This window comes from Trachemys scripta, chromosome 3 (assembly GCF_013100865.1).
Source record: "Trachemys scripta elegans isolate TJP31775 chromosome 3, CAS_Tse_1.0, whole genome shotgun sequence".
In the NCBI taxonomy this organism is placed as follows: domain Eukaryota; kingdom Metazoa; phylum Chordata; order Testudines; family Emydidae; genus Trachemys; species Trachemys scripta.
In genome coordinates, this window is record NC_048300.1 from 87,416,704 (window position 1) to 87,431,132 (window position 14,429).

The 14,429-nt window shown below is 41.7% G+C and overlaps 1 long non-coding RNA gene across 1 annotated transcript; it reads left to right on the forward strand.

Moving 5' to 3' along the window:
- The first annotated feature begins 1,078 nt into the window (after positions 1–1,078).
- LOC117875607 lies at positions 1,079–13,895 on the forward strand. Its single transcript, XR_004645303.1, has 3 exons — positions 1,079–1,746; positions 5,843–6,028; positions 13,686–13,895. It is a non-coding gene; the product is annotated as an uncharacterized LOC117875607 (long non-coding RNA).
- Positions 13,896–14,429: the final 534 nt, after the last annotated feature.

Consider the following 14,429-nt stretch of genomic DNA (forward strand, 5'->3'; position numbering starts at 1 on the left):
CCACAGTCTTAACTCCTAGTGGTCCCCCATTAGGGCTGTGCCTCTGGGTCGGCCATCAGAGGCCAGCACAGACCTAAAAGTGAATCTGGCCTGAGATGTTTCTACTGATACACAAATGTCTGGGCACTCTGCCATGGCTGAGAAGGAAATGCAGGCACAGAATATAACTGATGAAATACTGTTTACAGCTTTCTAGGTAAGACTGTGGAGCCACAACAAATGTTAAAGGATGGGAGATGGTTCCTAGAGCATTGCAGGTCTTCCCAAGCATCTTGGTGTGGTTGATTATTCCTTTCTCACTATGCAGGGAGCTTCTGGAGTGGAAAGTGATGGAGCCATCAGTTTTACATTATTAGCATCTGTGTAAATTTCAGAAGTTCATGTCATGATTCCTACATGTTATCCAGATCCACCCTGGGGAAGCGATTCAAATCTTGAGAAATCATTGGTGGCTGGGCCTCAGTGTTATTATGAAAAATAAATGTATTATTTAAAATGCGATCTCTGTAATAAAGTGTTTCCTATTGTTCAGACCTGCGTAGCATTTTGTAGCTGGGCTCAGTATGTGCTCACAGGCTGGAAAATAAGTGTAATAACAGTATGCTGCTGTTCTGTTTTGTCAATATTCATCCAGCTTTTACCTTGGGATTATATGAAAGTTACTGCCTTATGTGTAACGTGTAGAAAAAGACAGCAGCTAGTAATATAAGTTTAAACTTAAATCTCTTTGTGTGTTGCTCTCTATAGCTTTGCTGAGCTGCCTGTGCTGGTTCTGTATCCCTCTGGATGGGAGACAACACACTGATACATGGACAATATACGGGGGTCCGAATTCACATACCACAGACACAGTAACTTCCTATTGGGTCCAATCTTGCTCACCACTGGTGGGTGCATGGGACTTGAAGGACAGCAGATTTGATGTTGTTTTGCCAGGTGAGTGTGGGGATGATTTGCAGGGGAGGTGCTGGCATTATCTGCATGTGGTGATGTACTGCTTGGTGGGGACTAAAATCAACAGCACTAGTGGGCCAATGAATCCATGCAGATCCCCTGGCCAACTCCCAACGTGGGATGGAGGATATAAGTGACCTTCTGGAGCTACAGCTTCATCTCGTGGGTTACCATGGCTGCTCCATCGCCTGTGGAGGAGGTGATTCCATTAATCAAACCCCAACAAAACTCTCCATGCACAAAGTCCATTTATTTGGGCTCTGCAAAAGGTGAGAAGATTTAAGCCACAGACAGAATGTGTCACTGTGATAGGGCATACACCTCCCATCCTGCACAACAAAGGGTTAAGGAGCTTCTCTGGGCCCAGCCAACTCCAGCCTGCCACAGCTGCCAGGAATCTACAGGCTGGAGGAGAAGTTTAAAAGGGAAGCAGAGCCGCTCACTTGTGGGCAGACCAGGGAAGAGAACAAATCTTCAACCCTCAGCTCCTGAAGAGAGGGATGGTTGAAGGCAGGCGCTTCCCTGACAACTCCTGCCTGAAGGCCAGATCCTGATATGCCCTGAGAGGGAGGCATTTCGCTCCTCCCCTTACTTGCTCAGTTTATTTGTGTTAGTTCCCCTTGCTTTTTGTTCATAGACTACACTGGAAGGGGAGAGGTTTTGAAGTGATGTGGCCAATGGGCCAAGTCACAGGAAGAGGCAGGCCACTGCAGATGTGGAGCACTCAATAGCAGCAGACCCCAGTGCTCAGACAGCTGCTATGCCACAGCTACTCATGAGGAGATGCCATTGGTGAGTTGATCCTTTCACAGTAGTATGTAGTAATATCAGCATATTGTGTATGGCAGTCCTCTTTTCTATCTGCCTAAGGCACTTTTGTGGCTCCCATTACCTGAGTGCTTCACAAATGCCAATGTATTTATCCTCCCAACACCACTGTGAGGTTGGGCAGTGCTGTTGTCACCATTTTACATAGGGGGAGCTGAGGCACTGAGAGGCTAAATGCCTTGCCCATAGTCACACAAGAAGTCTGTAGTAGAGCAGGGAATAGAACTCAGATCTCTCAAGTCTCGGGATAGTATCAACGGACCAGCTTTCACTACTAGAATAGGATTTTTTTTTAATGTAACTTGTCTGCGGGTATTGTTGGCAGCAACACATGGCCATTTCAAATACCTAAGGGTTCTTGTACAACAAACACCATTGGCTTGAGCCACCACCCAGAATTTCTGGGATCACTAAACCTGAGTGCCCTTACTAGTTGCCCACTTGTGAGCACTAAGTCTGTATGAAATTAGGAAAATTTTATGAGGGGAAAAGGAACATCGTATCAACTTGGGAGACTACAGCAACAATCCATCTATAATAATGATAAATAAAACACTATCCCATAGTAACTTCAGCAGTTGTCTGTTAACTTGGTTCCCCACTCACCAGTGTGAATGTCCAGTAGATATATATCCTTTTACCATGTCACTTTCCCCTTTGTTGAGCCCCCTCACAATTTGGTGTCAGTTGGTATTGTACTCCCAGAATGCTGAGCTATGCAGAGTCCTTGGATAGGCCTGTCTCCAGTCTCTTGGGAAGTGCTTCCTGGTCCTGTCTTGAGGCTCCACCACCTAAGCCAGTTAGAGTGACTTCAGCTTTATTTAATTTGTGGCGTGAAGGAGCTTCACCAGATTTCACACACAGTTGAAGCTGTAGAGCACAGCAGCAGAGATAACTGCCATCTCTATATTGTATCCCATTAAAGAGCCCTCTCTGAATCATCTCCTCTCAAATAGTCCTTCCATCAGTAGATCATTAGTGGAAGGGAACTTGCAGCCTACAAGACCTTCAAGCAGAGTCATTGCCACCAAAGATGGATGCTTTGCCAAAAACTAGGAACTCTTCACCTTTTCCCCTCTTTGGTTCCACTACCCAATCAATTCTGGTTTTGCATACAGTTATGCAGACTCCCATAGTGTCCCTGGAGGAATTCTGGGTAGAAAGCACATGCAGCTGAAGAAGCAGTGACGCCATTTCCCCGACATTCATCAACAGATGGGGGCAGAGAGTTCCTTACCCTCTGAAGCTTTAGGCCACAGAGCTTACGTTAAATTAAACAATTCTGGTAAATTAAAAAAGTTCTTTGGAAGGTTGGTCTATTTTAGCTCTGATTCTCATTTAGTCTAAGGCCTCTTTACACCACTCCAGAAGGGTAAATGGGCGTTAATGTTGCAGGGTAATGCCCATCTATTGTTATGCTACATTTTTTCAGAGTTTTTCCCTGCAGGTGGCAGGCTTTTCCTATTAAAATCCTACCTCATATGACTTCAGTAGGCAGGACTCCAGTTTGGGCACAATCTGGTCTCCAAAGGAAACAGAGAAGATCAATCTAATCTAATTTATTTCAGAAGGATGGATCTTAGAATTGTGTCCATATTTAAAAATTAAGTCCTATATTCCACAATAAATAAAGTTTGTTTGAACGTTTGCAAACTGTAATGTTTGTAAAGCACTTTAAATGTTCAGATGAAAGGCACTATAACAACAAAAAGTATTTTTATTGTTATGGCTTGTCTATGAGGGTTTGTTGATTTATAAGAACCTGGGACAAAACTTCCTATAAAAAGAGTTGACGTCTCCATGCAATAATCACAGCCAGAGTCATTATTGTGTGGGTTTAAATGCTTTCCTTGGTTTGATAGTTAAAGCTGTGAGGTTCCTTTTGTTCAGCTGCTCTGCAGTACAAAATGAGGGAGATGCCCAGGTTCACTTTTCCAGTCTGTGCAATCTCCATGAGCCGTCTTGGACTACAGGTTTCCAATCTGAAAAACTCAGGACTGCGGCATGAAAGGGCAACCCTGGTGTTAAGCTGTGAGACTTGTTAGGCTCCTAACAAGACAGCTGCTTCCGGGGGAAGGGTAGTGGTGCCTGACCTGAGCAGGGAGTTGCCTGTAGGCAGTCTGTTGGCACCTCTGTTTTAAGGAGCAGGACTTGTGTATGTTTTATAAATAAGCAAATTACAGTAAGAAAATACCTAACCCTGTGTCACTGACTTCTGCTCCAAACAGGAAACTGGCTTGCAAGGCCCCAAATTCTGCTACTCCTTGGCAAAGAGGCAACTGTATTATTTATTTCATATAGATTGTAAGCTTCAGGACAGGGACTGTCATTAATTAGATGTTTGTACACAAAGTACACCCTACACAATGTTTGTGCACCCTACACAATAGGTCCCAGTACTGATTGGGGCCTCAAGACTCTACTGCAATAATAATAGGAACTGGAGATATTTGTTGCAAAGGGCTAGACAGCTGTGGCCCTGTAACAGACAAAATTTGCATTTGACCAACTTTTGAAATGCTGGTTGGTTTGTGTGTCTGATGGCAAATTACAGTGCATTATCCCAGAGGTGATAGGAATATTCTTTGAGGAATTTAAAACTCATGTTAAATGTCTTGGATGCTGATGTTTCCTGATGAAACTAGACCTTCTGAAGTTTAGGTCTGTTTAAGCCTGTGCAAGGAGCAGTTTAAATGAGAGCTCACTCACTCATCTCTGCTTCTAGTCAAGCTTTTGCAACTTGGCTGAGAGGTGCAAGAAGTAGTAGGAGGAAGGGTGGTAACAAGGAGAAGAGTTAAACAAAAATACAACCCTAACAGGATATGAACAAACAGCCTTGGAACTATGGTGCAGACATTTATCCAGCAGGCAACAGTTTTTTGTTGGCATCCCTGGAGTTTAATGGTATGACTTTGTTCACTTTTAGCGCTCTCATATTTTTCCCATTAATGACATATTCAGTACTACAAGGAAAAACTCAACGTGCAGAGCGTAAAGTTCAAAGAAAGAATGTTCCCAATCCACATGCATGCAAAATTTCACAAAAATGAGACTTCATGCTGCATATGTTTTGCTCGTTGAACAAAAAGGGCTTCATCATAAGTGTTTGCAGCATTGAGCCCCTCAGCCCACCTCCATTTAAACCCCTTTGTCAAGCAAATAGAAAAATGAAAACCTATTTTAGCAGAAAAACTGAACAGGTTTTTGTTTCAAAGCAGACCCACTTCTCAGAGTTTTTTCAAAATTTTAATCATAGACACTATTGAAATTCAACACTTTTTACTAATCAAAAATGAAACCATTTGCTAGTAATGTTTTTATGATGATTTTTTGGGGATGGGGGTGGAATAAACATGGAACTTTTCATGGATTTTTTTTTTTTTTTTTGAAAAACAGGTAACTTTTTGATGATATTTAAAAAAAAACTAGATCTACTGAGTGCTTTTGAAATATAAGGCAATATATCCACTTGGATAGATAATCTTATCATTGGTGGGACTGTAGAGAGATTGGACTAAATCCAACCTTGGTATAATCACGTGCAACACCCATTGAAACCAATGGGTGAGTTGAAGCTATTGATGCCCGGGCTAAATACGGTCCATTATTTTGACTTCCAGAAATCTGCCATAGGAAATATAGGTTAGATATTAGGAAAACCTTTCTAACTACAAAGATAGGTAAGCACTGGAATAGGCTTCCAGGGGAGGTTGTGGAATCCCCATGTAAACACCCCTGTATTCATATCCCCCATACCACTGCAATGTTTGTACAAAATATGCCTTGTAAGATATCATTTGAAAACTAATAGCATGCTGGTTGTTAATAGAAGGATAACATGCATTTTACAATATGAATTCCCTCTGTACAATGTCACTAGGACCTGTTTAAGAGGATGGCCTAGCCGAGGTAAAGATGATAAACAGGTCTGCCCCAGACACAGGAATGTGGGTTTACATCAGTTTTCATATTAGCCATAAATGAAGCTATCAAGCAAACCAACAGGGTTTGTCTTGAGACAGAACAGAGACAGAGAATTGACTTTGTTCCTACACCTCAGAGATACGCAGAAGACTGAATCCCCAGGAGGCCTTCCTAACTTGGAGAACAAAGACAATTCTTTGGGAATATAAGGGACAGAGAGACTCCATCTTTCACTAAAAAAGAGTAGAGAAACCAGCACCTCCATAGTTCCGTGGAAGGTCCTGACCGAGAGAATGTCTGCCCTGCTGGACAAAGACTATCGGTAAGAGGAGCCATCTTAAACAACTGTCCCTTACTAGATTAAGTTTTAGACTTTCTGATGCATCTTTTCACTTTTATTTGCTTGTAACCATCTATACTTCTATTTCTTTTACTTACTACGACTTAACCTATGTCCTATTGTTAATAAAATTGTTTTATTTTTAATCTAAACCACCCCAGTGCTGTGTTTGAATTGAAGTAATTACTAAGTGCAGTTAATATGGCAAGCTGCTCGGTACTGACTCTTTGAAGGAGCAAACAAACCTTATTATTTTTCTGAGTGATCAAGGAAAGGGTTGGACATTTCAGGGAACATGGATTTAGGGAAATTTAGGACTGAGGGTGTATTAGGGTCACTTGGCTAGCAGTAACCCAGGCTGGTGGAGACCAGAGTGTGGCTGTGGTGTAACATGCAGGTTGCTGTAGTCACAGTTCCTCAACCAGGGCTGCTTATCACACAGACACTCAGTACATGCTTGTATGCTGGCTGTGAGCATCCAGACAGGAAGTTACAGCAGCAGAGCATTTAAGGCAGGGTGACAGGACAAGTGGTGAAACAATCTCTCACTGGTCTGGGTTGCATCCCAGAATGTGACACCCCATCACTTCTTAAGAACAGGTTAGGGATGAATGATAGAAATGTAGGGCTGACAGGATGGTCTAGGTATACTTGGTCCTGCCTCATCACAGAGGTCCAGACTAGATGACCTCTTAAGGTCCCTTCCAGCCCTACATGTCTATGATTCTGGGTTTTTTTTTTCATTAATGTACTAGAAATATATTGAGAATTACAAGGGGGAAAATTACAAGATAGATTATGGAGCTACTGACTTAAGAAAAAGCCTGTTCACTACTTGGAATTCAGTTCAGGAAACATACAAATAGCCTCAAGCCAGATCTCAATTACTGGGTGTTTTGCTTTTTCATATAAAAGTAAGAGGATTATGAAGCTTCCTATATTTTTACTTTAATTTTCTCTGTAAGTGGGGCAACAACTATTGCAATGCTTTTTGTATATGTTTTCTGGGAGGTTAGGTCTGTGCAAAACTACAAAAAGAATGGTGGGCCAGTGCTTGGTATTGTCAGGGAGATAAGCCATGAAGGAGAGGAACAATGGCCACTGGGTAGGGTGCTTCCCTGGAATTTAGGACTTCTATATTCAATTTCCTGCTCTGCCATAGGCCTCTCATTAGCCCTTGTGCAAGTCACTTAAGCCCAGATCCTCAAAGGTATTAGGGGCCTAACTCCTATTGGAATCAACAGGAATTAGGTTCCTAAATACATCTGAGGATCTGGACATTAGTTCCCCATCTGTTATCTGGGAATAACAGCACTTCCCCACCTCACAAGGGGTCTTGTGAGGATAAATATATTAAAGGTGAGGTGCTCAAAGACTATGATAATGGGAGGCCATATAAGTATCTAAAATAGTAGGATAGAATCCAGGGTTCCCCATCCAATTCAATCCAGGGTGGATATTTGGCCTGATCCTGCATACATTTACTGTTGGGCACAGCACTCATTGCTGGGAATAGTCCTGTTGAGGTCAATGGGACTATTTACAGCAGTAAGTACTACACCCAGTAGACAGTGTTGCAAGGTCAGGTCTGTTGAAGGTAGAGGCTGTAGCAAAAATACTTGGGCTTGGTCCTGTGAGGAGCTGAAATTAGTGGGAACGGCAGGTGCTTAACCCCTCTGAGGGTCAATTCCGAGGTGCTGATGTGGGGTGCATAAAAATTTCTTTGCAGTGTATCTGGGATAACAGCATTGCTCATAAGCCAAGCCGTAGAAAACTTTTTGGTTTATAAAACCTGAAACTGCTTGCAACTCCCCTGCTTTTCAGGTTTGTTACAAAATCGAAACTGTCTAGCGTCGTCAAAAGAACACCTCTGCTTCCTGAACACGTAGAACAAGATAGGCCTTGTTTTAATATACAGAGGCTAGTTTATTGTTCTCTATGGGACCCATTCAAAATTCACTGTTTCCTGTACAACCGGAGGGTTTTGACTGCTCTTTGCTCTGAGTTTTGGGGTTCTTTCAAACCTGAAATCTCAAAGTGAAACTGGAGAGTTCAGAATACCTGTGAGTAGAAACTGAAACAGCTGACACAAACACCTGTTAACGGAAGCTGTTGAATTTTGCTCAGTTCTACCCATGAATGGTCATGCTGAGTAGTTGTTCTTTGCAAGTGAGATATTTGATCCTTGTATAATAAGCAGCCCACATGTTTACATGATGTCTTCTGGGGCAAAAGTAAAGAAAATGTTTTCGGAATCCACATAAAGCTATTCACAGCTATTGGGTAATATAACTGGGCATGTTTGGCACCCTTTTAGACTCTATGGGTCAGATCCTCAGCTGGTGCATATCAGAGCTATATAAAAGGACAATATTAATGGCATTTATTGAATTGAATGGCATTTATTGATGAATTGAAATGTTTGAAATAAAATATTTTAATTCTTGCACATAATGACCCTCTTCTCCTCCCTTTTCTAAATATAATGCAACGCAATTGTGGTCACCGAATGCTTCTCATTTACCACGCTGTAACATGCTTCGGCCACTTGGGATTTCACAAAACTAGAAGGGATAACATTCAGTTCCTTTGACCACAAGAGCACATGCCCTCCCATTTGAGCTATAGCAGACGATGCTACCAGTAAAGAGCTCCAGCTCTAACCAGATAGTGCACTGGGATGCACACGTACTAGCTAGTTCACTTCCCTCCTATTTACTGTAATTACTTTACTCAAAATTGACTTCAGTATAGCACTGGAAGTTGGAATCTACGCTTCGATTCTGTTCAGATTCTTATGCCGCAACCACTACCATGATACCTGAGGGCTTGTGTACATGGTAGGGTAATGTTCTCTATAGGGGTATGATTTCTAAAGCACACTAATGTATTGCTCACTAATTGGTTCTGGTACACCCTGCCGGTGCACTTTAAAATAGTGCTGTTTGAAACAGAATTATGTTAAAATACTCTAGGGCAGTGGCTCTCAGCCTTTCCAGACTACTGTTTCCCTTTCAGGAATCTGATTTGTCTTGAGTACCCCAAGTTTTTCCTCACTTAAAAACGACTTGCTTACAAAAGTGTCACAGCACATTAAGACTGAAAAATTGCTTACTTCTCATTTTTACCATATAATTATAAATCAACCGGAATATAAATATTCTACTTACAGTTCAGTGTATAGTATATAGAGTAGTGTAAACAAGTCATTGTATGAAATTTTAGTCTGTGCTGACTTTGCTAAATATTTTTATGTAGCCTATTGTAAAACTAGGCGAATATCTCGATGAGTTGATGTACCCCGTGGAAGACCTCTGCATACCCTCAGGGGTACGCGTACCCCTGGTTGAGAACCACTGATCTAGGGAACCTCTAGTGTGCACCAGCAGGGGCTATGCAGACCAATTAATGCACAACATGTTAGTACGCTTTAGAAATCCCCACCCCCCAGAGTGGCATTACTCCACCATGGAGACAAGCCCTGAGTCGCTTCTAGAAGTCCTTTAAGCAATATGGCGTGCATCTATCACATTTGGTTCTTTCCTTCTTTGTCCCGTCCTCTTCCAAGGGGAAAATGAGGGGATCTGGAAGTTCAGAAAGAATTACAAAATGCCTCATACATTGTGCTATGTGTTTTTTTTATTAGTGAAGGATGGGTTAAAGAAATATGCCTTCCACTTGAAGTGGGAAAGGTCTCACTGGCAGCTGTGTGACTTGCCCTTTTACCACAATGCATTATTTAGTCAAACTAGCCTATTTAGATCCTATTATGCAAACATTGTCATAATTTGCTCATGTTGATCCCTGATGCCAAGATCCTGTTTGTCTCATCCAGTTGAGTCTTTCTGCTGGGATACTTGCAAGGCTTCACTTAGTGCTCATTCGGGTCATCATATAAACAAGCTCAGCTCCCAGATTAGACATTCAGATCACATTACTTCAGTTGGGTATTGTAATGAGTGATGATGTAGAAATTGTTTTAATTTGTTTGATTTCTAAGATACTGTGTGGTCTTAGGCTCTGTTTACCCAGCAGATGTATTGACTCTGTAGATCAGTGTGCTATTTGAATACTTTTGAGAGGACTGTTTGTTGTTTAGGCATTCGACATGTTAACAATGTGTAATAACTTAGGAGGATGTCGCTTTTTATGAAGCTCAAACTTGTTTACGAAATTTCAGCATGTCTGTCTCTTTCTGAAGTGCCACTAAGCATTTTAAAGGATACTCTACACCAGTGGTCCCCAACCTTTGTCACCTGGCGGGCGCCAGACGACAAGCCACGGAGGACCATGGCGACGGATGAGCATCTGCCAAAATGCTGCCGACAAGCAGTGTCATCCAGAGGCGTCGCCGCCGAAAAGCTGCCGAAAATCGGCAGCAACGCCTCTGGATGACGCTGCTTGTCGGAGGCATTTTGGTGGATGCTCGTCCGCCGGCCAGTACGCGGGCACATTTAGACGCCCCAGCGGGTGCATTTAGACACCCCAGCGGGCACCATGCGCCCGTGGGCACCGCGTTGGGGACCCCTGCTCTACACCTATGTTTATTATTAACTAGTGAAAGTAACAACTCCCACAGAGGAAAAATGCCTGGAATGAAGCTGGATGTTAGATGTTTCTCTTGGGTAAACAGACTGGGTCTAGGTGAAGGCAAACCAAATTAATTCTACATGATTAAAATATCATTTACATTTTGTACACCAACTTTCATTCTAAATGAGCCCAAAGTGCCATACAGACTGCTGCATATATAAGGAGCAATTTATCCACTCCACAATAGTAGCTTCTTGACTGGAACATAGCATCCATTGAACAGCACACAGCATCACTAGAAGACAGATCAGTTTTCAGAGAATAAATTATCCAATTGAAACTACAGGGTGAATTTGTGGAGCAAATATAAATATTCATCTGGAAGTCAGATGAAATAGGGCAAGCGGAAGAAGAAGAAATCAGGAAAATACAGATTTTAAAACTAGCTGGATAACGTTCTCAAGACCCATATGTCACTGAGAAATCCCACGGCTCCTTTCATGTCTGAGGAGTATAGAGGAGCACACAGGCGAGGATGGGACTGCTGGTGAGATGGGACAGCAGGATTACAACTTGGAATTGGTGACAGGAAAATCAGGTTCCTTCTCCTTTTCTTCTACCAGAGAGACCTATTGCATATGTTTTGCTTGGCTGTTGTCCTGACTCCTGGTGGTCCTTAGGATCTAGTGCAGGGTTCTTTACAAGCTGCTCCATAATGCATGACCATCTTTGATTAGGTCCTTTGAGATTGACATGGCAAGACTGCACAACTGGACAACCTGCTCTTTGGGGAACAGCCTATTTCCTACAAAATGTTCACCTAGTGCCTAAAACACTGGGGCTCCAATCTCTGCTGAAAACTGTAGTTGCTCTTGTAATACAAAAAATGATCATGCTAATAAATAGCTGAAGTGATCAATTTGGGATAATCAGTAGCTTGACATTTGTTCACACAAAGTGTTTGAATAAATACAGAGAGATTTGCGAAAATCAATTTTTATTCAAAAATGATAGCTCAGGAATAGGAAAAAAATAACCCTAAAAAATGAGACTCCATGAAAAGCACTTAATACAGGTTTATTATCATTAACCTTCCACTTAAATCCCAGCTTCAGTGCTGTCCAGAATAGCCATGCTTTCCTGAATCAGAAGGTCTAAATTAACAAAGCATATCGTTTATAACAAATAATTAACTACCATAGATTTATTCCTAAGTACAGTATCTTCTTTACAAATGAGAAGTCTGACAGTAGGTTGGTCTGGAAGTTGAGGTTGCAGTTGTGTGTAGAACACAAAGGTAGATGGTTTTTGTCTTTTAATTGACCATCTTGGTTCCCCTGGACTGGCCCAGAAAGAAAACTGTCTGCACTGAATTTACACTAATGCCATTTGGAATAAGGTACAGTCCTGCAGTGAAGTATACTGCAAACTTTTCATGAGTGTGATTCAGACATTAGGCCTGCAGAAAAAAATCTCTAGGGTTTTGGAGGTTTTTTGTTACGGAAAACAAGCCACTGGAAATGAACATACTGTAGAAACGGAAATATTTCTTTCATGAGTGAAAAGCGAAACACATGAGTTTAGAAAAAAAGAGGATTTTATGATCCCAGTTTTTCCATGCTGCACTACTGTAGGAATGAAACTGAACACAAGCAAATGAGACATGGAAAAGTTCACTGCTGCTACCACTGAAGAGATATTGTTGCATGTTTTAAAAATCAAGACTATTTCCATTCTGCCATTATTCCATTTTTTCTTTTTCTGAACTTTGGGGAATAGAACTGTAAATATCCTTATTTATTTGACTGCTGAGCAAATGAAAGCAAATAATTATGACCATTATGATTGGTTCTTGTCTGCTCTCACTCTTCCTCCTTGTTCCAGTGATATGTTTTCAATATTTGAACAAGGACTTAGCCTGTGATGACGATGTGGGCCGGTGTGCTCACAGGTCTCTATTCAGCAAAGCACTGACACATAGTCTTAACTTTGATCACATATCATAAGTTCCATTGACTTTAATGGTATTTAAACATCCGTTTAAAGTTAAGCACATGCTCAAGTGTTTTGCTGAATAGGGATTGTTTGCTGAGTCAGGACTACAGAGAGTACAGGTGATTGGGTCACCTGTTCATTTTTCTCATTATAGCAGAAATGCTTTTAAAACTCATAACAATAAGCAAGAAGGGGAGTCAATCCCACTTAGCAAACCTACGTATATTAATTCAAATATTTATACTTTGTTTCTGAAAAATATTTGGAGTAAATTGATGGTGTAGTACAGTGCTCAGTTTGTGTAATTTGTACAGGGGATGGAGGTAAAAACCTTGTGGAAGGCCTGGAGGTAGCCTCTCTAAGAAAATGCCTACCATTTTGTGCAACCTGATCCATTCCCAAGGCAAAAAAAAAAAAATGTTAATCAGAAGTATTTCCAGTGCTTCCCAGAGTAAGTATTCCTTAGCAAGAAGGACTTTGTGGTATCCACACCAGTGGTGAATGCCAGTGGGAACAGGGTAATCATCCACAGGGTATTTTCAGATTGGTGGCAAATTTTTAACAAAGGGCTCCTGCAAACTTCCTCCAGAACATCACTGATCTATACAAGGGGCTAGATCCTCAGCTGGTATAACAAGGAATGGTTCCATTCATGTCAGTGAACATTCTTTTATAGTCAGCAGAGCTGTGGAAATGTACCGCAGCTGAGGAGATAGCTAGAGATGCTGGTCAAGTTTAAGAGGTGTGGGAGGTATCTTTGGGTTCAAAAGTAGACCTATTTGCATGGCTAAAATACTGCATATACATTTCAGCAGAATTCATTAAATACAGCATAGTGGAAGGAGTTCATGCTCAAGCTGAAAGAAGGGGAAATTGCCTACTGGTTGCAAACACAAACAGAGAGTCCAAAGAAAACAGTTTTTACAAAAAGGTTACCATAAAGTTTCTCTTCACCGTTTGACCCATGCTGTGAGTCACTCCAAGATAAGACTGAGCAGGGGACAGTCATGTGGGAAACTGAGCAAAGGGAATTTCTTCTAAAAACAAATAAACTTTACTCAGGAGAATTATGAAAAAGCAAACCCATTTTTTTTGTTTTTCTTTTCAACAGAAAAGAAGTCATGGAAGAGAAGAGATGTGTATAATGGCAACTAGGTCACCAGACTTGCTTCCATCAAAGAGGGAATTCACAGCACTGCAGAGACAAGTACATGGCCCTCCTGGCACTGATGTGAGTGCTTGTGCTATCATCTGGAGAAACACTTTCTTCATTGGCTTAGCAAATCCTGCATTTGGCGTTAAGTACTCTATTAAAAAATATAAGCCCACCACTTTTAAATGTGCAGGAAATGTATTTTTAACTTTTGCGAACACCCTTGTTCCCTTTGGGGCTCACTGAAAGCCTGCTGAATTCAATGGAAAGACTTCTATTGACTTCAGTAAGCTTTGTATCAGGCCCTGTGCGATCAATGGCAATCTTCCATTGACCTCAGGGGTGTAGGATCAGGCCATATTCTGTTCCTGAATAGGGGGCTATTCTGCTGGACGATGCTAATGACTGCCATCAAATGCATCTTTGATCCTAAAACAATCACAGAAGTCCCTTTAAAGCCAATAGGTGAGCCAAGTACTCTTTCAGGTTCAGTGGAAGGCACAATTAGGCTCCTTCTACATAGTAAAAGCAGCTGGAAACAATGGAAGGACAGCGGGTGGCAGGATAAAGTCAGGTGGGCTGAGGGGTTTGGCCTGGTGGAAAATGCTGGGGCTAGTAGTTTGGGTTCGTAGGCTGTGGAGACTAGAGGCATAAAGTCTGGAGAAACAGTTGTAAGCAGGAAACAGAGAGATGGAGCTTCTT